The 25666-nt window shown below is 45.1% G+C and overlaps 1 long non-coding RNA gene across 1 annotated transcript; it reads right to left on the bottom strand.

Annotated features, from left to right (window-relative positions):
• Positions 1 to 1324: 1324 nt before the first annotated feature.
• On the bottom strand, positions 1325 to 24518 carry LOC115600067. The gene is made up of 3 exons (XR_003988800.1): positions 24439 to 24518; positions 14631 to 14633; positions 1325 to 1359 (listed from the first exon to the last, which is right to left on the bottom strand). It is a non-coding gene; the product is annotated as an uncharacterized LOC115600067 (long non-coding RNA).
• Positions 24519 to 25666: the final 1148 nt, after the last annotated feature.

Raw genomic sequence — 25666 nt, 5'->3', positions numbered from 1 at the left:
TCTTTCCGTAGCTGGAAATCGGGGTGACGAGCTGAGGAGACGTCAAGCCGAAGAAGCGCTCACTCTTCCCGTCTTTTCCTAGGGTTATTTATCCCCCAAAAAGAAAGGGGGGGTCACTTCATTCAAGATGGCCCTGATACATACAAATCTCCAGGCTTCCTGGGATGAGTCAGTTCTTATCTTTGTGTCCTGGAACCCTGCTAGGTTTGGGCAACCGGGTTTCTGTCAGGCATTCTTTGAGATAAACATATGGTATTTACCAGCCGGGTGAAGGAAAAAAACTGGTCCGAGAGACATATTTTATATTTTCAGCTCCACATGTATACCACAAGGGAAACAGCAGCCCAGGAAGGAGCAGGAGGAAAGAGGGATGGGCTGCTGGGCTGCCTGAGTTTCTATAGGGTGTGGGCAGGAGATGGGAGGGAATAGTGACCCCTCTCAGATCCCTCAGGGTCATAGACCCTCCTTCTTTAGTTCTCCAACTCAAACTTTAGTTCCTCCACTCCAGCTATGAGTTACCTTTATTCCAAACAGTGGGAACCTCACCAGACCACCATGACCTCTCAAATAGGATGGACAGAGGCTCAGCAACTGCGTCTGCCAGCTCCTCAGGACCTGTGCATGGACTCTGTGAGGTCCCATAAACTTGTGCACCTGCAGGTTCTTTAGATGATCACAAACCTCTTCTTCTCCCCCAGTGGGGTCTCCTTGGTTTTCCCAGGCCCTGTTTATCCCTGCTGTGGCCTCTGCAATGAGGCAATGAGTACTTCCCAGAGGATACTGAGGCAAAGAAGTCCTGGAGAACCTCAGCATTCTCAATATTCTGTAGAGCTAGGTCTCACATTTCCTTCAGGAGAGGGCCTACATTTTCCTTGTTTGTCCTTTTATTCCCAACGTACCTCTCAAAGCTTTTCCTCTTGCTCTTTCCATCCCTGGCAAGATTCAATTCTAACTGGGATGTGGCTCTCCTGACCTGATCCCCAGCTGCTCTGACCACCTCTCTACTCCTCCCAGGGTACCTGCCCTTGCTTCCACCCTCTGCATGCTTCCTCCTTAAGTTTGAGGGCTTTTAGGAGCTGCTCACTCATCCACACTGCCCTCCTGGAATTTTTACCTGGCTGCAGGATGGGGAATGTGGGGAAATGGCAGCTGCCAGCATGGCCTGGGAACCAAGATGGCCACCAGGCAGCCCCCTGCATGTCCCGGGACTACAGCTCCCAGCATGCCCCGGGGCGCTCCTCCTGCTTCCTGAGCCCGCTGGACCCTGGGGCGGCCCCCGGGGCTGCCCTGGCCCTGGCCCAGCTGGGAGGGGGAGCAGGAGGAAGGGGATCTGGGCAGGGAGAGAAGGCAGGAAAAAGACTGGTGAGAAGCAGGAAAGGGGGCAGCATGGGTACAGCTGCCTTGGGGGGGGGTCTCAAGGAGGATGAGGTAATCTGCCTGGTGCTTCTGCAACAGAAATGAGCTGCAGCCCGTGCTCATGGCTGGCTGGTTCAACATCTCTGAGTGGCTCAACCTTTCAGCCCTGGGCAGTTGAAGCCAGGCACTTTTTCAGGCTGTGACAGATGATGTGAAGATGGGTGCTGGTGGCTCTGTTCAGCTCCCACTCCAAAGCTGTGATCACTGAGATCCAAGGCCCTGGCAGAGATCTCCAGGGAGTTTGTATTCCATTTTCTGGTATCGTTGGGCTACAATATGCTAGGGCAATGGGATTCTAGGGTTCCAGGTGCTGGGGCTATGGGGTGGCAAGGCTGTGATATGCCAGAGTTTAGGTGAGCATGTTCTTGTTATTGACAGAGTCTGAGTTTGTTGGTCTGGGTTCCTGGGATGAAGTTATTTTTACCTTACCTTGTGTTCTGAGTGGTCTTTTCTTGTGAAGGATGAAAGCTTGTTTTCATTTTTAGGGTTTGATTAGGGACCCTTGGTTTGTGTACCTGGTGTCCAGAAGCAGAGTGTCCAGAAGAATCAGGAGAGTTCCACTCCACCTCTCTATCGTTGGATGGATTGGATGATTCCAGGGGTCAGCAGTTTCATATGTAGGTTACTAGCTCAAATCTGGCAGTGATGACAGTTGACAGTTGTGATTTGGCAGCAGTTGTCAAGGATCAAAGGTGTCTGTGTCACCAAAGCTCCTCTGCAATGGCATCCTTCACCTCCTGGCAGCCCTGAGAATATTAGTGTGGAGAGATTTAACCTGGACTGCAAACCAGAGGCTTTCACAAGTATTCGGGTGATGGTTAAATGTTTCATAGGAGTTAAAAGAAGAAACGTGTTTGTAAGGAAAACCTCCAGGGAGGTTTGGGTGACAGAACAACTGTTCATCCCGTGACACTTCTCGAGGGGTTGTGAGCTTTGGGAATGATCACCTGGCACCCCCTTTGGCACCCAAGGGTTACACATTCTATCACAGAATCAGGACTCTGGTCACCCCTCCATGTTACAGAAGCCAAAGGCAGGGACTGGGAAAGGGGAGATCCCCCCACTGTAGATGAAGAGCATCTAAAGGAGCTGAAGGTGAACAAGTCCATGGGACCTGATGGGATCCACCCTTGTCTCTTGAAAGAACTGGCAGATGAAGTTGCAAAGCCACTGTCCATCCTATTTAAAAGTCATGGCAGTCTGGTGAAGTTCCTGCTGACTGGAAAAGGGCAAAAATACCCCCCATTTTCAAAACTAGAAAAAAAAAGAAGACCCAGGGAACTCCAGGCCAATCAGTCTCACCTCTGTGCCTGGCCAGACCATGGAGCAGATCCTCCTAAAGGCTCATGATAAAACATGCAGCTGACTGGTGACAGACAACATGGCTTCACCAAGGGCAAGTCCTGCCAAATTATGGTGGCCTTTTATGATGGGGTCACAGCCTTGGTGGACAAAGGCAGAGCAACAGATGTCATCTACCTGGAGCTGTGCAGAGCATTTGACACTGTCCCACACGACGTTCAAGTCTCTATACTGGAACGATATGGATTTGATGGATGGAGCACTCACTGGATAAGGAACTGGCTGGATGGTTGCACCCAAAGAGTCGTGATCAGTGGCTCAGTGTCCAATTGGAGATGTGTGATGGGTGGTGTTCCTCAAGGGTCAGTCCTGGGAGCAGTGCTGTTTAACATCTTTGTCAGCGACATGGACAGTGGAATGGAGTGTACTCTGAGTAAGTTTGCTCAGACAAGGACCTGTGGTGAAGTCAACACACTGAAGGGAAGGGATGGCATCCAGAGGGACCTGGACAGGCTGGAGAAGCGAGCTGGTGCAGACTTGAAAAAGGCCAAGAGCAAGGTTCTGCACCTGGGTGGAGGCAGTCCTATGCATGACTACAGGTTAGGAGGAAGGATTATGGACAGCCCTGAGGAGTAGGACTTGGGGGTGGTGGTGGGCCAGAAGCTTATCATGAGCCATCAGTGTGAGCTTGCAGCCCAGAAACCGTGTCCTGGGCTGCATAACAGAAGCACAGACAGTGGTCGAGTGTTGTAGAATGTTGTAGAATGCTCCCGAATGCTCCCGAAAGGTAGGGGGCGTGACCCCTTTGCTGTGCCCAACCCCATGTGTGAGGGGCCAATTAGATCGGCCCACAATCCTGTGCTACCTGCACCAAGGATTCACTGTGCTACAGGTAAACACACCGGGTGTCCAATAATATGTTATGTTTGTGTGTGGTGGTGGGGGTGTGGTCACAGAAACACTATATAAGTAAAAGTTACTGCGCAATAAAGTTGAAGCTTGTTTATCAACCATATTGGTTGCATTAGTTTTCTCTCTCCGTTTTCTGACAAGTGGCGCCCGAAAGGTGGAAAGGCCCTGAACAATCAAAAAGTTTGAAAAGTTTTGAAAAAAGTTTGAAAAGTTCTGAAATCGGCAGGCACATGCCGCGGAAGACCGATTTTTGCCAGGGAAACCTTGTGGAAGACCAAACCGACGATAGCAGCGATCGCCGTTCAGCAAGTGTTGTGACTGAGACCAAACAATTGGCAGGAGCGGGTGAGTCCGGAGAAGTACCAATAATCAGTGCCGGGGGGCAAAAGTTCGTCTTAACGCAGGCATAGGAAGGTGAACCGTGCCTGAGCGAACAACAAACGAATCTCACTCAACGTCCAGAAAAAGGGGCTACCGGCTTTCAGTTGTAAAAAAGGCTGCATGAAAAAGGTAAAAGCCTGCATTAAAAGGCTCGTAAAAAAGGCTGCACTAAAAGAATAAAGGGATAGTTAAGCGTGCAAATGGAGAGCGAAGTAGCCCTAGACCTTCTTATTAGTTTCTTACAGAAACGCTCCATAAAAGATTTAGATCTTAAGAAAGATCTGGCAGTGCTTTTAGAATACAGCCGCACGCACCAGCTGTTTACCAATCCTTCCAAGTTATTTGATGAGAAAGAATGGAAAAGTTTGGGGGATATTTTGTGGTATAAGGTAATAGAAGAGGATAAGACTGCTGGTAAGTTAATGAAACCGTGGCATACAGTGGTTACTTGCTTGCAGCGTTATCAGACAAAGAAGAAAATCACTGCTGTAGCCTCGGCAACCTTAGAAGGGCAGCCGATACCAGGTTTGCATCAGTTAGGGGTTGATTACAATCCCTGTCCCCCAACGGTAGTTAAAATAATTGTACAGATTGCTCAAAGTTCCAGTGAAAGTCTGGTACAGCCTACTGCACCCCCCTTTCCTCCCCCTGAAGTGGGCGGCGCTGACCATGCCGCACCATGCGGCTTTGGAGGTGGGGAGGGAGTGGAAGCATCTGCTCTAAGCGCTGGAAGCGAAGTGAGGCAGAAGGCAGAAATGTTATGCCCCGCATGTTCCGGTGTGGGCGGTCCCGGTCACCGGTGGACGCCGCCTTCCACACCACCCCCCCCGATGGCGCAGCCCCCCTCCTCCGGGTTGGGCGGTCCCACAGCACCTCAGGCAGCTCCCCCTGCAGTGCCACAAGCAGCCGCTTATAATCAACAAGAGCCTGCTGCAAATAAGCCACAGTCTGATAATACATCAAAGCTTAGCTCCATCTTAAGGGTTAACTGGTTGCGAATACAGGAGGCTATTAATGATAAAGATTACAAGTTATCTTCAGACATACAAGCCCTCCCGCAAGCTTGCCCTGTTCAATATACAACAGATGATCGGGGAAATATAGAAGCAGCCTATAGCCCTTTAGATTGGAAGTTGTTGACACAGCTGAGAGCCACCGTAAATGAATGCAGGCTGCATGATGAACAAGTCAAGCAAATGATAAATTATATCTGGGGGTCAGGGTTGTTGCTTCTAGAGTATATAAAGGGGATAATGAGAATGATTATGACTCAGTCAGCGCTAATGCTACGGCAAGCTCACTGGCAAGCATTATGTCACAGATGTGCAGGCATGCCTAGAGAACAAAATGACCCCCTTTATGGGATATCAGTAGATCAGGTTATGGGTGCTGGGCCTTACGCTAATTTTGAGGCACTGGTACGATTAGGTCCATACATAATAAGGGAGTCCATGAGACTTGCAAAAGAAGCTATGAGTAAAGTCAGAACTACACCAGCTGTTCCATCTTATATGTCAATTAAGCAAGGCAGGGAAGAGCCTTTTGCACAGTTTGTAGATTGGCTCACTGATGTCATTGATCAGGCTTGTGTGCCAGAGTGGATGAAAGGTGCATTGCTCTGTCAGTGTGTCTTAGAGAACAGCAAGACTCCCACAAAAACTGTAATTTCCTCTATGTCAGCAGATGCATCACTCGAGGAGATGCTGGAGCGCCTAGCAAAAATGCCAGTAGGGACTCAGGCAATGTTAATAGAGGCAGTACAGGGCATAGGGAGAGACTAAGTGCAAGCCCACCAGCAAGCCTTTGCAGCCCTAGCCCCGCTATGTCCTACCAATACCAAACAGCTGCAACGAACTGATGTAGCAGCCGCCTCTTTGACAGTTGCCCGCGGAACAGCAGCGTTTGGCTCTACAGGAGAAATGGCCCTATTATGCCTCCCGATGGATCAACGCCCCAAAGCACCAATTTTGTTAGAGCATCAATGGGACCAGTGTTGCCTTACAGCATTACTGGACACAGGAGCAGACATCATTATTGTGGACGAGCAGTTGTGGCCTTGTCACTGGCCTGCTGCCCCAATGGTGTTCGGAGTAGAAGGGGTAGGAGGCGCAGCCCAGGTAAAACAAAGCATGCAAAAGATTCGTCTCACAGTCGATAATTGCACATGTACTCTATTTGTCACCATCATGCTATTGCCTACAAATGTAGAAGCACTCGTTGGCTGAGATGTGTTAGGCCAGATCAAGCAGTGGCCGCTGAAACGAGAAAGCCTTATACAAGCACATGCCTCAGTGCAAGAACAGCTAGATCAAGGGCACATACAGCCATCAACTAGCCCTTGGAATACTCCGATTTTTGTAATTAAAAAGAAGTCTGGCAAATATCATCTGCTACATGATTTACATGCACTTAATTTCCAGATGGAAGCAATGGGAGCTCTTCAACCTGGAATGCCTAATCCTGCGATGCTTCCAGAACGATGGCATTTACTTATAGTAGACTTAAAGGACTGCTTTTTTACTATATGCATACATCCCCAGGACACAAAGCAATTTGCATTTACACTTCCAGCACTTAACAGAGAAGCTCCTGCCTCACGGTTTGAATGGGTAGTGCTCCCACAAGGCATAAAGAATAGCTCAACCTTGTGTCAATTGTTTGTAGATGCAGCTTTATTGCCAGTGCAAAAGGCATGGCCAAATGCGTTAATTTATCATTACATGGATGACATCTTGATAGCACAACAGGATCCTTTTACTGAGCAACAAGAGTACTTCTTAGCAAAACAGTTAAGTCAGCAGGGACTCCAAGTGGCACCTGAAAAGATACAATGTACAGCACCATGGAAGTACCTAGGATGGCAGATCAATGAGTCAAAGATTAGACCACCAAAAGCTGCTCTCCATTTGACTCTTAAGGCCCTGCATGATGTACAGCGATTCTTGGGTGATATTCAATGGTTGCGCCCTGTGGTCGGTATAACAAATGACCAGTTAGAACTGTTACAACCACACGACCACTTCTTAAAGGTACTGATCCTGCCTCCCCCGTTACCCTCTCAACAGCTCAACAACAAGCCATAATTGAAGCTGGCCAGACCATTTCCCAGCGCTGTGTGGATTGTCGCGACATGGACTTGCCCATAGACTTAACCATTCTTGCGTGCAAGCAACATCTACTTGCAGCTCTCACGCAGTGCAAAAAGAAAAAGGGGGAGACTGGGCCTGCTGATACTCGTGTATTAGAATGGATTGTCGGACCATTACAGCCAAAAATTACAATCCAAACAAAGATTGAGGTGCTAGCCCTTTTAATTCGTAAAGGTCGAACCCATATTATACAAATTCCCAGGGGAAGTGTGGCAGATTGATTTCTCTGAACTCCTAAGAAAAGGGGGGTATAAGTACCTCTTGGTTTTGACTGATACATTTTCTGGTTGGCCTGAAGCGTTCCCATGCAGAACAAACAAAGAAAGAGAAGTAACTAAAGCCTTGTTTAATTAAATCATTCCGAGGTTTGGGGTGCCTAGGAGCATCTCCTTGGACAGAGGCTCACACTTTTGTGCTAAAATTGTACGAGCGATAAGTAAGGCACTGCAAATCAAATGGCAATTGCACACGCCTTATAGACCTCAAGCTAGTGGGCAAGTAGAAAAAAATGAATCATCTTATTAAACAACAACTTGCAAAAATATGCCAGGAAACTACCTTGCAGTGGTACCAAGCCTTACCTATTGCTCTGATCAGACTAAGGGTGAAGCCCCACTCAAAAGAAAAACTGAGCCTGTTTGAAATTTTATATGGGAGACCTTATGCAATGCAGACTGTAAATAGTGAGGCTGTAGATCAAATAGGTAATCAATATGTGTATGATTATGTTATAGCTGTGGGGAAGCACTTTGATAACAATGCCACGGTGATGATGGATCACCAACCCAAGCAACCTGATTGTAAACTGCATCCTTTTAATCCTGGTGATTTGGTATATGTTCAGAATCTTTTAGGGAAACCTCTGCAAGAGAAATGGGAAGGACCCTTTCAAGTGTTGCTCACCACCTTCACTGCAGTCCGAATTAAGGAGCGACCAACCTGGGTCCACTACTTCCGAGTCAAAAGGGCCCCTGAACAGTGCTAAGAACATTCCTGAAGGAGCTCGACATTATGGACTGGCGACCTTTAGTGTTGATGCTTGGACTCTGGATAAGTATGACCTTATCACAAAACATTGCCCAGGGATGGTCATGGTCAGGTGCACGAATATGTAACCGGATGGTTTGGCACTGGACTAGGGGTACTGAACACAATAGACCAAGAAGTATTGGTAAAAAAATTAAGTGCCATCACTTCCTATTTGGGGGAACTCAAAGTGCCTTTGAGCTCATCCATACTTAGCCTAGCAGAAACAGTCACTAGCAACTAAATTACTGACCCTAGTGGCTAATCACACCACTGAAGACCTTTTAAAGCTTGCAGAGTACACTGGTGATGCAAACAGAGAGATTGCACTCGCTATTCAGTGCACTCAAACACAGCAGTGGGTACAAACAGTAGCTGCAGGAATTCTGAGGGAAGGAACATCCGGAATACTACCCCAAGAAATAAAAGAAATGATAGCGAGAGATAGCTCTACGACCCAATTCGAGAAGGATCATCAGGCATGGTGGCAGCTTGTAAATTTTACTTACTCACAAGGTGAGCAAATCGAGGCCTACGTGCTCACTATTAGTGCTGCCAAGGAGAAAATCATCTTTCCTGTCCTGACCTTAGGAACTGTGCATCAGAATGTTGTAATTCGACCCATAGGGCATAATGTTTGGGCAAGTTTTGATTACTCCAAGAGTAAATGGCAATCAATTAGTACAGAAGCCTGTATTCCTAAAGAACAACTAGGATATATTTGTGAAAATACAGTCATAGAAAATGAAGATTTGTGCTTAGATACTGAAGATAGTTTGTGCACTTTTGAAATGCTTCCCCATAATGACAACCAATCACAGGTTTACTATGTAGGAAATGGCTGTGCATGTATTAGAACATTATGCCATCATATTTTCATTGATTATTGTCCTGAGATAGCAAATGCAACAAATTAATGTGTGTGTAATTTTTCTAGAATCGTAGGCTGTGATTTTGATTATTCTGTTCCTATAACCACTATGCAATTGATTGAAGCTGAATATACTCTGTATCATAATGTACCGCATTTGCAGATAGGTATGAATATTAATCTTCTTAAGGCAATGCTTATACACCCTGATATAGAACAATTAGTCCGTGAAGTTAATAGAACTACACAACGCATGCTTTGGCAAGTGACACATGATTCAAAAGGTATACAGCAGGTGCTAACAAAGATAGAACAAGTAGGGAAGCGTCATTGGTGGGATATCTTTACAGGATATTCCCCTGCGACTACACAAGCACTCCATTACCTGCTATACCCTCTATTGGTCATGGTAGTGATGATTCTCATGTTATCCTTCTTAAATGTGTGGCTATACCACAAACTGAATAATATAGTCAAAAGGGTCCGAGTAATGTGGACACTGATTCAAAGGCATGAGAACCTTCCCTTGGAACTTGACGAAAGAATTTGTAAGTTCTAAGGAAAGGGGGGAATGAAAAAGAGAAAAGATCCTGACAGGATTAACCCCTGTAAGGAGAGTGGACCAAGCCGAGCAGTTTGTGTAAAGAAACGAACAAAGCAGCTGAGACAACGATTAACTTCTGTCTTGAGATAAGTAGGAGACACTGGGGGAGTGCAAACACCTGCACGGAAGACAGGATGAGGCTGAGGCTGCCATAACCAGCAGATAAGGGGAAGACAATTGCAAGGGTCCAAGGGTCCAATTATCCTCTATAACAAGAGGATGGAGTCATCAAAAGTAAGAAAGGTAAAAAGTTCAACCCTGAGGAAGACTTCATTACTTCATCTGAAGACCCCCAAAGACCCTGAGACATATCCCCAAAAAGACGACTCCGTCCAGACTCCGCCCGTTATGAATATGTATGTCAGGATAATGTAACCTCCCCTTTTAATGTATAAATATCCTAACCCTTTCCCTTAACCCTTGGAACTCTTTGTCCAGCGCGAGCTGGGGGTTCCCCGGATCCGAAAATAAATACCTTTACTGTTTAAAGGCTCAAAACTTTGTCTCTAAACAGTTTTGCTGGCCTTTTCCGGCTTCAACCGTCACTTCCAGATTTCCATGGATGAAGCCAGAGGCATCGTGAAAGCTTGCCCACAGTGTAATCAAAAGGGACTTGGTCTCGGCCTCGGAGTTAACCCTCGAGGTCTTGGCCCGAATGAAAAATGGCAGATGGATGTCACTCACGTACCAGAATTTGGAATGCTCAAATATGTCCATGTTACTATTGATACCTATAGCCATTTTATCTGGGCTATGGCTCAGTCTGGTGAAAAGGTGTTATAGGTGATACGGCATCTCACCCTATGCTTCACCATCATGGGTGTACCAGAGCAGATAAAGACAGATAATGGACCGGCCTATATTAGTAGCAAGCTAGCTCGTTTTTTTCAACAATGGCGGATTAAGCATGTCACAGGCATTTCCCACTCGCCGACAGGACAAGCTATAGTAGAGAGGGCAAATCAAACACTGAAAGATTATCTAGTGAAATTTACAGACTTGCAAGACCCACAAGAGCGATTGGGAAAGACTCTATTTGTATTGATTTACTTGTGCATATTTGGGGAACAAAAGTTAGCGCCAGCATACGTTCATGGGACAGTGGCCCAACAAGCCGAGTCCCTTGAAACTCCGTTATATGTGACCTATAGGATCCTGACACAGGTATATGGCAAGGACCAGCAGAAGTTAAATATCTAGGTAGAGGTCACATGTGTGTTTCCACTCCTACAGGTACCTTGTGGGTTCCCAGCAAGTGGACTCAGCCAGCACCCGCTAACCGCAGTAGCTCCACTGAATCCAGAAGCATAAACTCGTGAGCAGAGACAGCTTATTTGACCTGAGATTTACCTGGAACATGCTTAAAGACACAGACTGCCGCGTTGGCCTCATTATAGGTTTAACTATCATTTTAGGTTTTATTTGCTTTGCTTTCCCGAACTTTGACCCTCGACAGAATGTCTGGGTTACCCTTGCGCATCAGCCTAATACTACTTCGTTTTGTGCCAGTCTAGCGACCCCCCAATCACCTTTTTTTACATGTTTAGTTGGTGTACCAGCCTCTGAAGGAACTTGGCCAATGTTTCAAGAAGCCATGAATAGCACACAAGTGCAATTTCACACTGAGAGCTTATGTTCTACTAAGGCCAGCTTAGTTGCATGTTTAAGTGTTATGACACTTGGGATGATCGTTTGCCTATTGGGCCCAATCCCCAAGAATTAAGCCTTGTAGATTCTCTAAATGCCACTTATTGCTTTTGGATAAATAGCTATACCCTCCACAGTGCTACTAACCCATTGCCTGGGACGCAGATTCCTAGGAAATTACCACCAGGGTATTTTTTAATTTGCGGAGATCAAGCATGGTCAGGTATTCCTTCCCGTCCCATTGGAGGGCCTTGCACTATTGGTAAGCTAAGTTTAGCCATGCCTCGTGCACACCCAAATAGTACCCATCTTGTGCAGTGGAAACGAAGCCTGGCTCAAACACTAACGCAGGAATATGAGGATGATGTTAACCTTTGGTCCAAATGGCAAGTGATTGTTACTTCTATCTTTTTGACAGGAGCAGCTGCCCCTCGTGCACATTGAAACCTGGAGAAACTGAGTTGTTGGGTAGTAAAGCATGCTAGTGATACCAGCAAGGTGTTATCTGAATTAGCTGATGATTTATCTTCTGTACAACATGCAGTATTAGAAAATAGAGCTGCCAATGATTTTCTGCTTTTAACTCATGGCCATGGTTGTGAAGATTTCGATGGTATGTGCTGTATGAATTTGAGTGTTCATTCTAAATCAACACATAAGAAGATACAGCAGCTAGTAGAACATACTCAAAATATCAAGCAAGATGCAGGACTCTTTGGCATAGATGAATTAGTCAATTGGTTTGGCCTCACTGGATGGCTTCAAAGTTTATGTAAGCCTGGTTTGCCTGTACTTTGCATTACATTGATAATTTTTGTGTGCCTTAGTTGTATGTTAGCAATACTTAAGCTATTTGCCAAAGCTGCTAATATCATGATTGTAGAAAAAGATAAAGGGATTGGTGGAGAATGGCTTGAGGAACAAGGACATGGACCTATACTAAGCACCAAAGATTGTGAACGGTTACACAAGAAGTATATAAAGAAGTCATGAGACCCTCAGAGACTCCGGGACGTATCCCCAAAAAGAACAACTCTGCCTACACTCCATCTAGACTTCGCCTGTTATGAATGTAGTGATTGAATGTTGCAATCCTAGGTCTTTATTGCATTTTAATTTGGCAACTATGAAGGAACTAGGACTCCATCGTGCTGTGAGCTGGTGGGACTTGGAGATGCTTATTAGGGGCCCCCCTGTTGGGAAACTGGAAGAAAACAGACGTGAGCAATCCTGACTATTTAGCTTTAGCTAGAGTAAGCTAAGGGCCTTGAGACCCAGTTGCAAGGTTACTGAAGGATGAGCTATGGGAAAAAGATAAGGGAGCTGGCAGCAGAAAAGAAGAATAACAATGAATAATAATAATGAATAATAATAATGATGTAGCCAGCAGAAGTTCTGTGAGAACAGGATTTGTGGCTGAGATATAGCCACCTGCAAGATATCATTATGTTAACACGGGCTCTATATAAAGCGAGTGTGAATTGTTAATAGATGACTTCACTTTAACCATATTGGTGACCACGTGTTCTCCTTAAGCCTCCGTGAATTTTCTACACCCCCCCACCAAGATTTTGTCGGATAAGCCTCTCCTATCCCTCCCTTGGCTTTCTACACTAGTGGACGCCAGACCTTCCTAATATTGAACAGAGCTCTGACTGAGAGTGCGTGTGTATGAGTGGTCGTGTGAAACGGAGACGTGCCATGAATGCGAAGTCGATACACTCTTGATTAAGGGAACAAAATCCGGTTGATAACCTGTTAACCAATTTGTTCAGTTTATTAACCAAGTAGTTTTTAGATTGTTTAAAGAAGGTATTATGGTATTGATTGTATTCTTAGGTTCTGCATGTTTTATTGTTTGTATTATGTTTGTTTAAGAGTTAGCATTGCAAAAGTCATTAACCAAACATGGGCTTGGGCAAAAAGAAAAAGGGGGATATGTTGTAGAATGTTGTATAATGCTCCCGAATGCTCCCGAAAAATAGGGGGCTCTTACGATCCGAGTTATTATTTTATATTTTGATTGTGAGGAAAATTCAGCCACTACTCATAGATGATGCATGAATTTACAAAAATAACAAGCTTTAAGATTTAAACAAGTTACAAGGATTTATTTTAGGAAAAAAGGAAACAATAATACCACAGTTAAGAGGAGAGAATTACACAATTAGCTACTTTGGAGAGAAGAGTCATTAAGAAAAAGAAAAGAGACAAGGTGGTAATCAAGATGTTATCACCGTCCGCCAGCCCTGGCCTCTGGCTGTAGCTGCTTCTGCTGATCTGGGTTCTCCGCTTTTCAATCCTCCACTGTGTCTGCCCCGTAGCTGGAAACCGAAGTGCCGAGAGAAGGGGGGGTCTAGAGGAAAGCTGCTTCTTCTCCTTTTTTCCTAGGGTTTTTTATACAGCAAAAAAGAAGAGGGGTCTCTTTTTTGCATAAGTCCCAGATATACACAGACTTCCCGGAGATGAGTCATCCTTATCTTTCAGTCTTTTGGGTGTCCTGCTACCTTCATTGTCTTTGTCTCCACCATGCACCAGGAGGCGACCTGATAAGCAATCTTATCTTTTAGGTGTCTGTCAGGCATATGGTGAGGTAAAGATAGGTTAAATGACAGCATGTTGCAACTGAGCAGGAAGGGAGAAAAAAAAAAAATTGATTCAAGAGACATATTTTGTATTTTTAAAGTGTTTACATCATTTTGTCACAGTTTATAGTAGAAATAAAATAATATTGGTTGTAAAATTTTAAAATGGACAAATTAAGAGTTAGAAGGGGCTCGGGTAGACTAAAACTCTGGAAATAAGTAACTAGTTAAGAATGAGCTAACCCTTACAAGAACAATGATCAAAGGAGAATAAGGAGTGTGTTGACCCCATCAGCAAAAACATTAATCAAAAGGAGAATAGTTAAGCAAACTGATACCATATACCAAAGATCAAGATGAAATATTGTATCCAGGTGGTGGGCCAGGTGGTAATGACAGCTGAAACGGTAAACCGTGGATTTACAGTTTAAGAGATGACTATCTATTGTTATTTGTAAGATCTATGTGACTGTTTGTCTATTGTTATCTGCATGATCTATGTGACTGTTTGTGACTAAAATTTATGTAACTCTGTACGTGGCCTGTAATGAAAAAAGTATAAAAGCTGAACCAAAAATGAGGGTCTTCGGAACCCTGACTTTGGACGCTAGTCCTCAGGCTTCCCGGGCCCTGAATAAAGCACCGCATAAACTGACTCTGTTGGTTTGTGTTTTGGATACGGGCAACAGTTTTCTGGCGACCCAGATGGGACTCCGGGGGCGGCTGGGGCGGTTCACGTGCTGATTCACTCCAAGCCGGCACCAGGTGATTCCTGGAGGAGACATCAACCCGTGCCCGACCCCGCGCCTGACGGACAACCATGAGGTAAGCCTGAAGGTGCTTTATTCCTTATAGAAATAAGTTAGTATTAGGTTAGTATTAGATCTGGTCTGTTGGAAGCCTAGGCGCTGGTCGTAAGACACGGCAAGTAGAAAGCTGTGCGGATCCAGCACTTGCCACTCGCGGCGACGAGTATAGGCAAGTTCGGTATCTGGTTCTGGGCGCTGGTCGTAAGACACGGCAAGTAGAAAGCTGTGCGGATCCAGCACTTGCCACTCGCGGCGACGAGTATAGGCAAGTTCGGTATCTGGTTCTGGTAATCGGCCGAATATTGGTTTTGTGTGTGCGTGTGTGTGTGTGTGTGTGTAAGAGCGCACAAATATAAGTGTCAGCATGCTGCCTTTTAAGACCTTTAGAGCTCTGTCTTGTAATAGCAAGGATATCCCTGAGGATTCACCTCTGGGTTGTCTGTTGAAACATTGGAAAGAAGGCAATTTTGGACAGGAGTTACGGAAGAAAAACCTTGATTGATTACTGTAATCATGTGTGGCCTGAATATGAAACGGGGGGAATGCAGTGGCCACGGAATGGTACAATAACTCCTGAAATATTAAGCACTATGATGAGTTTCTTGCGGGAAACTGAGAAATGGGATGAAATTCAGTATTTGGATTTGTTTTAATATCTAAAAGAAAAACCTGACTGAAAAAAAAAAGAAAAAAAAAAAGAGGAAAAAAAAAAAAAAAAAAAAAAGAAAAAGAAAAAGGAAAAAAACAAACAAACAAAAAAAACAAGGAAAAAAGAGAAAGAAAAAAGCATGTGGATTGTTGGTATTAAAAACCATGGAAGTAGAATGTGATAAATGTCCTGGTTGTAAAGAGCGTAAGATACGATTTTCGGAGGAAGAGGAGGATGTGTCTTTGTTGGTCTCCCCGAGCGCGCCGCCGCTCCCACCTCCTGAGGCTCCCCTGGTAAATACGGCTAGGGTCCCTCTTCCTTCCTCATCCGAGGAGGGGATAGAGCAGGAAGGATTGGGTTAATCAGCCGAGAACGCCGCTTGCGGAGCGGACTCGGAGAGGGAGGCTGGAGAAAGGAGGCGGTTTTTCGCAGCCTCAGTTGATGGCTCCGCTGCGAGGGGCAGTGGGAGCGGATGGAGGGAAGGTGATGATAAAGGTTCCTTTTTCACAGAATGATTCAATAATATGGAAACAATCGGCGGGGGCGTACAGGGAAAATCCTGAGAAAGTGGCTCGGGTTGTGAAAATGGTAATAAAAACTCAGAATCCTGATTGGAATGATTTGCAGATGTTGCTGGACACTATAGAAAAGGAGAAAGGGCGCCGGCGGCGTCGGGGGGGGGGGGGGCGCGGGCCTCTCCCCCGGCCACCCCGCATGGACGGGCGGCTGTCTGCGTCGGGCGGAGCTCGTCCCACTCGGGTCGCCAGGGTTGACGTCGGGGCCGGTGGGGCCCGGTGCGGCGGCCAGGGAGGTCCCTGAAGGAGAGGTGGCGCTGGATTGGGGAAAGGCTTCGGGGGTTTGGGAAACAGGGACCCCAGGTAAATCAAAGGCGGCAGTACCAGTAGTAGTGGAATTAAAACAAGGGGCCCAACTGGTGAGGGTAAGGCAGTACCCCATCAGTCTGGAAGCTAGGAAAGGAATAGCCCCCCATGATAACTCAATTCTTAAGTTTAGGAATTTTGCAGGAGTATGAATCTGAATTCAACACTCCCATCTTCCCGGTTAAAAAGCTTAATGGTAATTACAGGTTAGTGCAGGACTTAAGGGCAATTAATTTAATCACCAAAGATATACATCCTGTAGTGGCAAATCTGTACACATTGTTAACATCTGTTTCTGAGAAATTTCAATGGTTTACAGTAATTGATTTAAAGGATGCCTTCTTCTGCATACCCCTGGCACCTGAAAGCAGAAATATCTTTGCATTCGAGTGGGAAAACCCCGACACGGGACGGAAGCACCAGCTCACATGGACCAGGCTTCCCCAAGGATTTAAATCCTCGCCCACCATATTCGGTAACCAGCTGGCCAAGGAACTTGAGGAATGGAAGATTACCCAGGTAAAAGATTCGCCTTTCTCTTATGTGGTGTTGCAGTATGTGGATGATATTTTCCTGGGTACCACAGAACAAGGTCTCTGCCTCAAATTAACCATTGGACTATTGAATATGCTGGGACAGGCTGGATACCAGGTATCCAGAGAAAAGGCACAGCTGGTCAAACAAAAGGTCATCTATTTAGGATGTGAAATTTCGCAGGGGGTTCGTCGTTTGGGAGTAAATCGCATACAAGCCATATGTGCAATTCCAGTACCCCGTAATAACCAGGAACTAAGATCTTTTCTAGGAATGATCGGCTGGTGTTGACTGTGGATCCCCGACTTTGGGCTGACAGCCAAACCACTGTATGAGGTTGTGAAGGAAGCAAGATTTAAGTGGGGACCCACGGAAGAAAAAGCATTTTGGGAGTTAAAACAGGCCCTCAAGGAAGCACCTGCCCTGAGCCTACCAGATCTAACCAAGGATTTTCAACTGTATGTACATGAAAGGCAAAAGTTAGCCTTGGGGGTGCTCACTCAGAAACTGGGGTCTTGGAAAAGACTGGTTGGGTACTTTTCTAAACAATTGGACTCAGTAAGTGGGGGATGGCCAGGATGTCTAAGAGCAGTGGCAGCCACAGTAATCCTGATCCAAGAAGCACGTAAGCTAACATTGGGCAAGCACATGACAGTTTATGTGCCTCATATGGTCATCACAGTATTGGAACAAAAGGGGGGCCATTGGCTCTCGTCGAGCAGGATGCTCCGATACCAGGCCCAATTGAGGGAACAGGATGATGTGGAGCTGAAAATAACAAATCACCTTAACCCAGCAGAATTCCTCAGGTCCACCCAGGGAGAAGGAGAGCTGGAACATGACTGTGTGGAGGTAATCGAACAAGTGTACGCCAGCCGGAAGGATCTGAAGGATGAGCCACTGCCGGACCCTGATTGGGAACTGTTTACGGACGGGTCCAGCTTTGTGGAACGAGAAGCTGGCTCGGATGTTGCAGGCACGAAAGAACATCAAGGGTTGGTATGTGACCCCAACAGGACAGGTGATCCTGCCGGTAAGGATCATGAAGATAGTACTGGAAACAGAACACAATAAGTGTCATTGGGGTGCGGAGGCAATGGTAAAATTTTTGAAAAATGAAATATTCTCAAACCAGATGTTAACATTGGCAAAAAGAGTAAATGCAATGTGTCCGGTGTGTATCAAAAACAACCCAGTGGTAAGAAGGCAGATACAAATAGGTAAGTTGCAGGTAGGTCCCCAACTAGGAGATTATTGGCAAATAGACTTCTCTGAGTTACCAAAAGCCCAAGCATACAAACATCTGTTGGTGTATGTGTGCACATTCTCGGGATGGCCAGAAGCTTTCCCTTGCAGGACCAATCAGGCAAAGGAAGTGGTAAAAACACTCTTGAAAGAAATCATCCCTAGATTTGGGGTGCCGTTGGGGCTATCATCTGATAGAGGTCTTCATTTCACTGCAGGGATCGTGCAGGAGATTTCTGTAACGTTAGGAATAACTTGGAACCTGCACACGCCCTGGAGACCCCAGTCAAGTGGTAAGGTAGAGCGGATGAATCAAACATTGAAAAATCAAATTAAGAAAATTTGTCAAGAAGCAAAAATCCAGTGGCCGCAGGCATTGCCTTTAGCTCTGTTCAGAGTTAGGATTAAACCAAGGGAAAAGATAGGGGTAAGTCCGTACGAAATTTTGTACGGCAAACCATACCATGCTGTTACTTACCAAGGGGACCCTCATCTGGTAGGGGATCAGGTGATATTAAATTATGTATTGTCTCTGAATAAGACCCTTACAGCACTCAGAGGAGCGTTGCAGTGGAACCGACTGTTACCCCTGGAAAATCCGGTCCATGACATCCTTCCAGGAGACCAAGTCTACATCAGGAACTGGTCAGTGGAACCACTGAAGGCTATAACCCGGAAGGAGGTAATATCTCCAGAAGAAGGGACGCCTGCACCTGCTTATCAAGAGGCTTAAAGGTTGAGCATCCTTGCGAAGGAATAATCGAAGGATGCTCAAAAGGGGGGAATTGTTACAGTTTATAGTAGAAATAAAATAATATTGGTTGTAAAATTTTAAAATGGACAAATTAAGAGTTAGAAGGGGCTCGGGTAGACTAAAACTCTGGAAATAAGTAACTAGTTAAGAATGAGCTAACCCTTACAAGAACAATGATCAAAGGAGAATAAGGAGTGTGTTGACCCCATCAGCAAAAACATTAATCAAAAGGAGAATAGTTAAGCAAACTGATACCATATACCAAAGATCAAGATGAAATATTGTATCCAGGTGGTGGGCCAGGTGGTAATGACAGCTGAAACGGTAAACCGTGGATTTACAGTTTAAGAGATGACTATCTATTGTTATTTGTAAGATCTATGTGACTGTTTGTCTATTGTTATCTGCATGATCTATGTGACTGTTTGTGACTAAAATTTATGTAACTCTGTACGTGGCCTGTAATGAAAAAAGTATAAAAGCTGAACCAAAAATGAGGGTCTTCGGAACCCTGACTTGGGACGCTAGTCCTCAGGCTTCCCGGGCCCTGAATAAAGCACCGCATAAACTGACTCTGTTGGTTTGTGTTTTGGATACGGGCAACAATTTCACCCTGTGGCTCTTGAGTCAGTATTTTTTTTTTTTTTTTTGTTATGTATATATATATATACACACATCTCTATATATACACACATCCCATTCGGCGCAGTTGTGTCATGTGGCTCTTTTTGGAATCTGTGCTGTTTTAGCAGGCCGACTCCGTCTCTGAGGTTTCCATTAAGGGGCAACCGGGAATCCTGCCCTGCCTAGCACAGTTCTTCCCACTGCACGTCTTACCTGGCTCAAAAGCCAGTATATTTTTAATGTGTGTTTGTGGGGGGTGGTGGTGGTAAACTCTCTGTTGTGCCACACATTTACCACAACGTATATACCTCACCATATCACGTCACCTCACCCCGTGGGTTTTGAGGCTAGGGGAGTGTGTTTTCGGGATAAACACATTTATATATATATATATATATACAAATTTTTTTTTTTCACCAACATTGGGAAGTTTTGCAACTAGGTATCAAGATATATTACAGACATTTAACGGCTAAAAGGTAGCAGAGAGAATATATGAAAGGTTACAAAGAATCAACTTAATACGAGTAAGGTATGTGCCTGTACAAAGCAATTGTGTCAGGTAGTGACATGTACAACATGTATAGAAAGAAAGGTAAAATATTGACGGTTACAGAATCTTAGCAATTAAATGAGAAGGAGAAGATGATTATATATGAGAGCTAATAAATACAATAGCAATAGTAATAAAAATTACAAGAATTACAATAATTATAAAATAAGATACAATGCAATAATAACAAGTATATAACATAGGCCCATTTCATACACATACAAATTACATCTGATACTATACCCCCAATATGCTGTATTACAGGTATCAGCAATCCAGGAGCAATCGTAAACAAAATCAGGATGTTATAAATTACTTTACCTAGGCTAAAGAGGTGGCTAGCCTCCCAGCCATCAGTAAGTAATTTCTTCCAGTGTCAGTTTCAGAGTAGCCAAGTCTGAGACTGTACACCAGGGGCATTTTGTTTTGATGTCCTAGGATTACTGATGTCTGCAGTCACATTAATTCAACCTCATTCTGTCCCAATTCTGGGACACCCGTTTACACCCCATCTATTATTGACCGTGACAATAGCATAATTGAGTCTCTCAGCCCATTTACCTTCCTGAGGTCTAATTAGTTTTTTAAGTAACCCATTAGTTCTTTCAACAATGCCATTGGCCTGGGGATGAAAGGAAATATGAAATGCCCAGTTAATATTTTCGCTTTTTGCCCATTGCTGGACCAGGTGGGAAGTGAAATGAGTACCATTATCAGATTAAATACTGCTAGGTTTAGGCAAAATTCCAAAAACTTTTCTCAAGAAAGAGACCGTATTTTCTACATTTGCTTTTGCATAGGCTTCAGCACATGTTAACCCAGGGATAACGTCTACAATTACAATAGCATACTGTTTATTTACTGACCTTCGGAAGGTTCCTATATAATCTATTTGCCAAGTAGACCATAATGTTTTCCCATCTCTGAGATGTAAATTGTCAGCAGTCAGAGGATGTTCTCCCAACCGAATTTTACACAAATCACATGAGGAAATTATTGTTTTACATTGTTCTCGTGATACAGACCATCCACGAGATTGTGCTTCTTTATACAAATCAAAAATACCTGAATGACCTCTCTTGCAATGAAGCCATTCTAATAATTTTCCCCATTCTTGGACTTCACCTTGATTGAGAGCATCTCTGATTTCAATGACATTAATTCTTGCCAATTTGTCAACCTGGTTATTATATTTGCTTGCTCCATCTTTTAAATTGGATTGGTGGGAAGGTATCCAGCCTAAATGAAAATTGGGATTTTGTTTAGCAATTTGTAGAATTTCCTTCCATTTTTCTGTATGCCATACAGGCACTCTATTAATTTCCCAGTTATTATTTTCCCAAAATGTCACCGATTCTACACAGCCTTTAAAGACAGCAAAAGAATCTGTATAGATATATACAGGTTCCTTAGTGGCTTTTTCTTTTACAAATACATTCAAAACAGCATCCAGTTTTCCTGCTTGTGCACTTCCTTCATCTTGATTTATTATTTGTTCGCCTGTGGAAAATTTAATAGCAGCAGTGTTTCTTTAATAAGTCATACAATGGCCTAGCAATGATTGACAGGTCAGGTATGTGCTTTCGCCAATATTGCAAAGTTCCCATAATTTTTTGTAATTCCTTTTTATTTGTGGGTGCCTTTATTTCTCCTAGGTGAGAGAGAGTATCATTAGGGATATTCCATGTCCCACCTTTCCATTTGATTCCTTGAAATTTTGTTTCTTGGGAGGGAGGTTGTCTGTTATCCTCAGGAATTTCTATTTGTAAGCTCGTTAAGTGCCCAATTATGGCATCATAAACTGCTCTCACACCTTTCTCATTTTGACCGCCTATCAGCACATCATCAATGTATTGATAGATTTTTACATTTGGGTTGTTTTTTATTTCGGGAATATTTTCCAGCTCATGTGCAAGAGCATGGTGGGCAAGCGTGGGAGAATGTTTGTAGTCCTGAGGCAACCTGGTGAAAGTATACTGTACTCCATCCCAAGTAAAAGCAAAATATTTTTGATTCTCGGAATCAGTGAGAATTTGAAAAAACGTATCTTTCACATCAAGAGAAGCAAGCACTGGGTGTGCTGCTTCCTGGATTTCTAGCACCAGACCTGCAATGTTTGGAACAGCAGCAGTTAATTTCTCAGTGCCAGCATTCAATTTTCTATAATCTACGGTCATTCTCCACTTACCATTTGGTTTTCTTATGGGCCAAATTGGGGAACTGTAAGGTGAATGGCAAGGGACAACAATACCTCTCTGTTTCAGGTCAGAAATTACTTCTCTGATACCTTCTTTTGCTGCTATGGGAATAGAATATTGTTTAACATTCATAATTTTGCTTTGAGGGAGGCGTGGGGCAGTTTTTAACAGTCTAACTTTAAGAGTGGGGGTGCCAAAATTCCAAAAGCAGCCGTTTTCATCTCTCCAGGACCGACCAATCAATACGTCCATTCCTAACAGATTGTAAGGAATGTCGTCTACTATCATTTGGGTTCGAATTAACTCCTCGTCTCTCGGTAGCTTTAGGGAAACTTTAGCAGTTTTTTGTAAAACAGGCTTTCCCAAAGAACCACTCATGAATATTGGCTTCAGAGAAGAATTAATGCCACATTTTTTTCCCACATCAGATTTTAGTGTGGAGATCTCTTTACTGGTGTCTACTACAAATGTTACAGGGTAGCATTTTGGCCCAACAGCACAAGTAAGCTCTAAATCACCATTTTTATTCAAGACCAATCTTAGCACATTTTGCCAGTCTTTTGGAGGACTAGATATTTTAGGATTTGATTGTTCATTATTTTCGGACCAATCATTTTTATTTGTAGGGATGGTTTCCCAAGGTTTATTCAGGGGGTCAGTAGAATTTACTGAACTGGGATCAGGACCTATCTTTTCTCTCTGCCATCTTTTTGCTTTCTTTTTCTTTGCCGTGCCCAACCCCATGTTTGAGGGGCCAATTAGATCGGCCCATAATTCTGTGCTACCTGCACCAGGGATTTGCTGTGCTACAGGTAAACACACCGGCTGTCCAATAATATGTTATGTTGGTGTGTGGTGGTGGGGGTGTGGTCACAGAAACACTATATAAGTAAAAGTTACTGCGCAATAAAGTTGAAGCTTGTTTATCAACCATATTGGTTGGATTAGTTTTCCCTCTCCATTTTCCGACAGTTGAGGGAGGGGATTCTCCCCTTCTGCTCTTGGGAGACCCTATCTGGAGTGCTGTGTCCAGTTCTGGAGTCCCCAACATCAGAAGGACAGAGAGCTCCTGGAGGGTGTCCAGAGGAGAGACACTCAAATGCTCAGAGGGCTGGAACTGTGCAGACAGGCTGTGGGAGTTAGGGCTGTTCAGCCTGGAGAAGAGGAGGCCCTGAGGTGACCTTAGAGCAACCTTCCAATAGCTGCGTTTTTCTTTGAATCATAGAATTTTAAGGGTTGGAAGGGACCTTAAAGATCCCCCAGTTCCAACACCCCTGAATGTGCAGGAACACCTTCCAGAAGCCCAGATTGCTCCAAACCCCTTACCAACCTGGCCTTCAACACTGCCGGGGAGGGGATATTTTAATGTTAAGAGATTGGTTCCTCTGCTATTTGGAGGAAGACGTTTTCACCAATGCACTCAAGGAACTTCCTGAAGTGCTGGGTGCTTTGCTCTGTTGTCCCTTCAGCAGCTGTTGGGGTGATTGGAGTCCACCATGAGGACCATGGCTTGTGACTGTGAAGCACCTTCTGTCTTTCTAGAGAGGCCATCATGCACTGGATCATCCTGGTGGGTAGCCTGTAGCAGACCCCAACTTTGATATCTCTTACCCACAACTTCTCTTTTATCCTGACCCACAGGGTCTCAGCTCCTCATCTATTCCCAGGAGGAGCTCCATGGACTCCATCTGGTCAGTGATGTAGAGGGTGTCACCCCCTCCTGTCCTTCCTAAACAGTTGATAGCCCTCCATCCCCAGGCTCCAGTCAGACAACTAACCCTAACCCTAACCTAACCCCTAACCCCATTCTTTACCCTAACCCACCACCTCTGGGTGATACCAACCACATCCCAGCCTTGCAGGCATGCAGACCTCTACAGCTCCTCTTGTTTCTTCTCAGGCTTGGTGCACTGGCACTGAGGACTTTGAGATGTCATTCATTCTGGAGATGTCACTCAGTCTGGAGAGGAGAAGGCTCTGAGGAGACCTTATTGTAGCCTTCCAGTATCTGAAGGGGGCCTACAAGAAAGCTGTTGAGGGACTTTTGAAAAAATCTTTGGAGCTTTGGGGGTTAAAAGCAGCTCCAGCCCCGGGGCTGAGTTGCGAGGCAGCAGGGAAGGGCTGTGCAGAACCTCTCTACAGTCACACGGTGTTTCCTGGCAGCCCCTGCTGGGTGTCCCTGAGGGGAAAAAAAAGGGGGGCAAAAATACATTTTGGCCACTTAGCATTGAGTGATAATATTTTTGTTTGTTTGGCTTTCTTTTTTTTTTTTTTTTTTTTTTTTTTTTTTTTTTGTACCCCACCATATATTCAGTGTGCAAAATGGATGTTTTTCCAAGGCAATCCTGGAGCCTTCAGAGAATGAGATGTTTGCCCACTCGACGTGGATGGAAGCACCTTCTGCCAAGCCCTTCAGGAGCCCGTGGGCAGGTAAGGGCTAGGCTGGGGGTGCCCCGTGCCAGGGCCTGAGCAGGGTTTCCGTGGAGATATCTGGAGGGTGCCCGCTGCCTGCACCCCTGGGACAGGCATTCCCCTTCTGCTGGTTTCCTGCACAAACTTGGGGGTTCTGATTGATCAGCTTAAATATCTACTGGGCTGAGATGTGAACTCGACTGCTGGGTGCTCTGAGGTCAGTGCTCACTCTGCCTGACGCCCAGCACTGGGGGGAACCCTGGATCTGTGCAGCTCACAGCAAAGTCAGGAGTTGCACCTGGAATACTGCGTATAGCTTTGGAGCCCCCAGCCCAGGAAAGGTCCAGACCTTTGGAAGAGGGTCCAGGGAAGGACCACAAAGATGATCAGGGGGCTGGAGCACCTCTGCTATGAAGACAGGCTGAGAGAGTTGGGGCTGTTCAGCCTGGAGAAGAGAAGGCTCTGGGGGGGGCTTAGAGAACCTTCCAGTCCATGAAGGGGCTACAGGAAAGCTGGGGAGGGGCTTTTCACCAGAGAGAGTAGTGACAGGACAAGGGGTAATGGTTTTAAACTGAAAGGGGGGAGATTTAGGTTAGATATTAGGAAAATATTCTTCCTCATGAGAGTGGCAGGATACTGGAATAGGTTGCCTAGAAAAGTTGTTGATGCCCTTCCCAGGAAGTATTTAAGGTCAGGTTAATGAGGCTTTGTGCAACCTGGTCTAGTGGGAGATGTCCCTGCCCATGCAGGGGGGTTGGATTTTGATGATCTTTAAGGTCCCTTCCAACCCAAGCCATTCAGTGATTCTCTACCTCCTTAGGAACTATGTCCTGACTTCTCTGCAATGCCTGAAAAAGCTTGGGTTTTGTTATGGGCAGCTCAGCAGACAGCAGTGAGACTCAGTGCCTGAGGCAAGTTGCTTCTTTTAAATTCTCTCCTGGCTGATGCCCAGCAATTGGGTGTGGTTGGTAGCTAATTACAGCCATTAGTGGCTCATTCCAGGCTGGCTGTTCAAAAGCTGGGCTGCCTGTGGAAGGTCAGGCGTGTGCTGGGGCCTGCAGAGGATGTGTTTGCAGCAAGGAACTTTAAGATGATTTTCTGTGTAGCTTGGTGT

This window comes from Calypte anna, chromosome W, assembly GCF_003957555.1.
Source record: "Calypte anna isolate BGI_N300 chromosome W, bCalAnn1_v1.p, whole genome shotgun sequence".
Lineage (NCBI taxonomy): Eukaryota > Metazoa > Chordata > Aves > Apodiformes > Trochilidae > Calypte > Calypte anna.
This window is presented reverse-complemented; position numbering and strand designations above follow the sequence as displayed.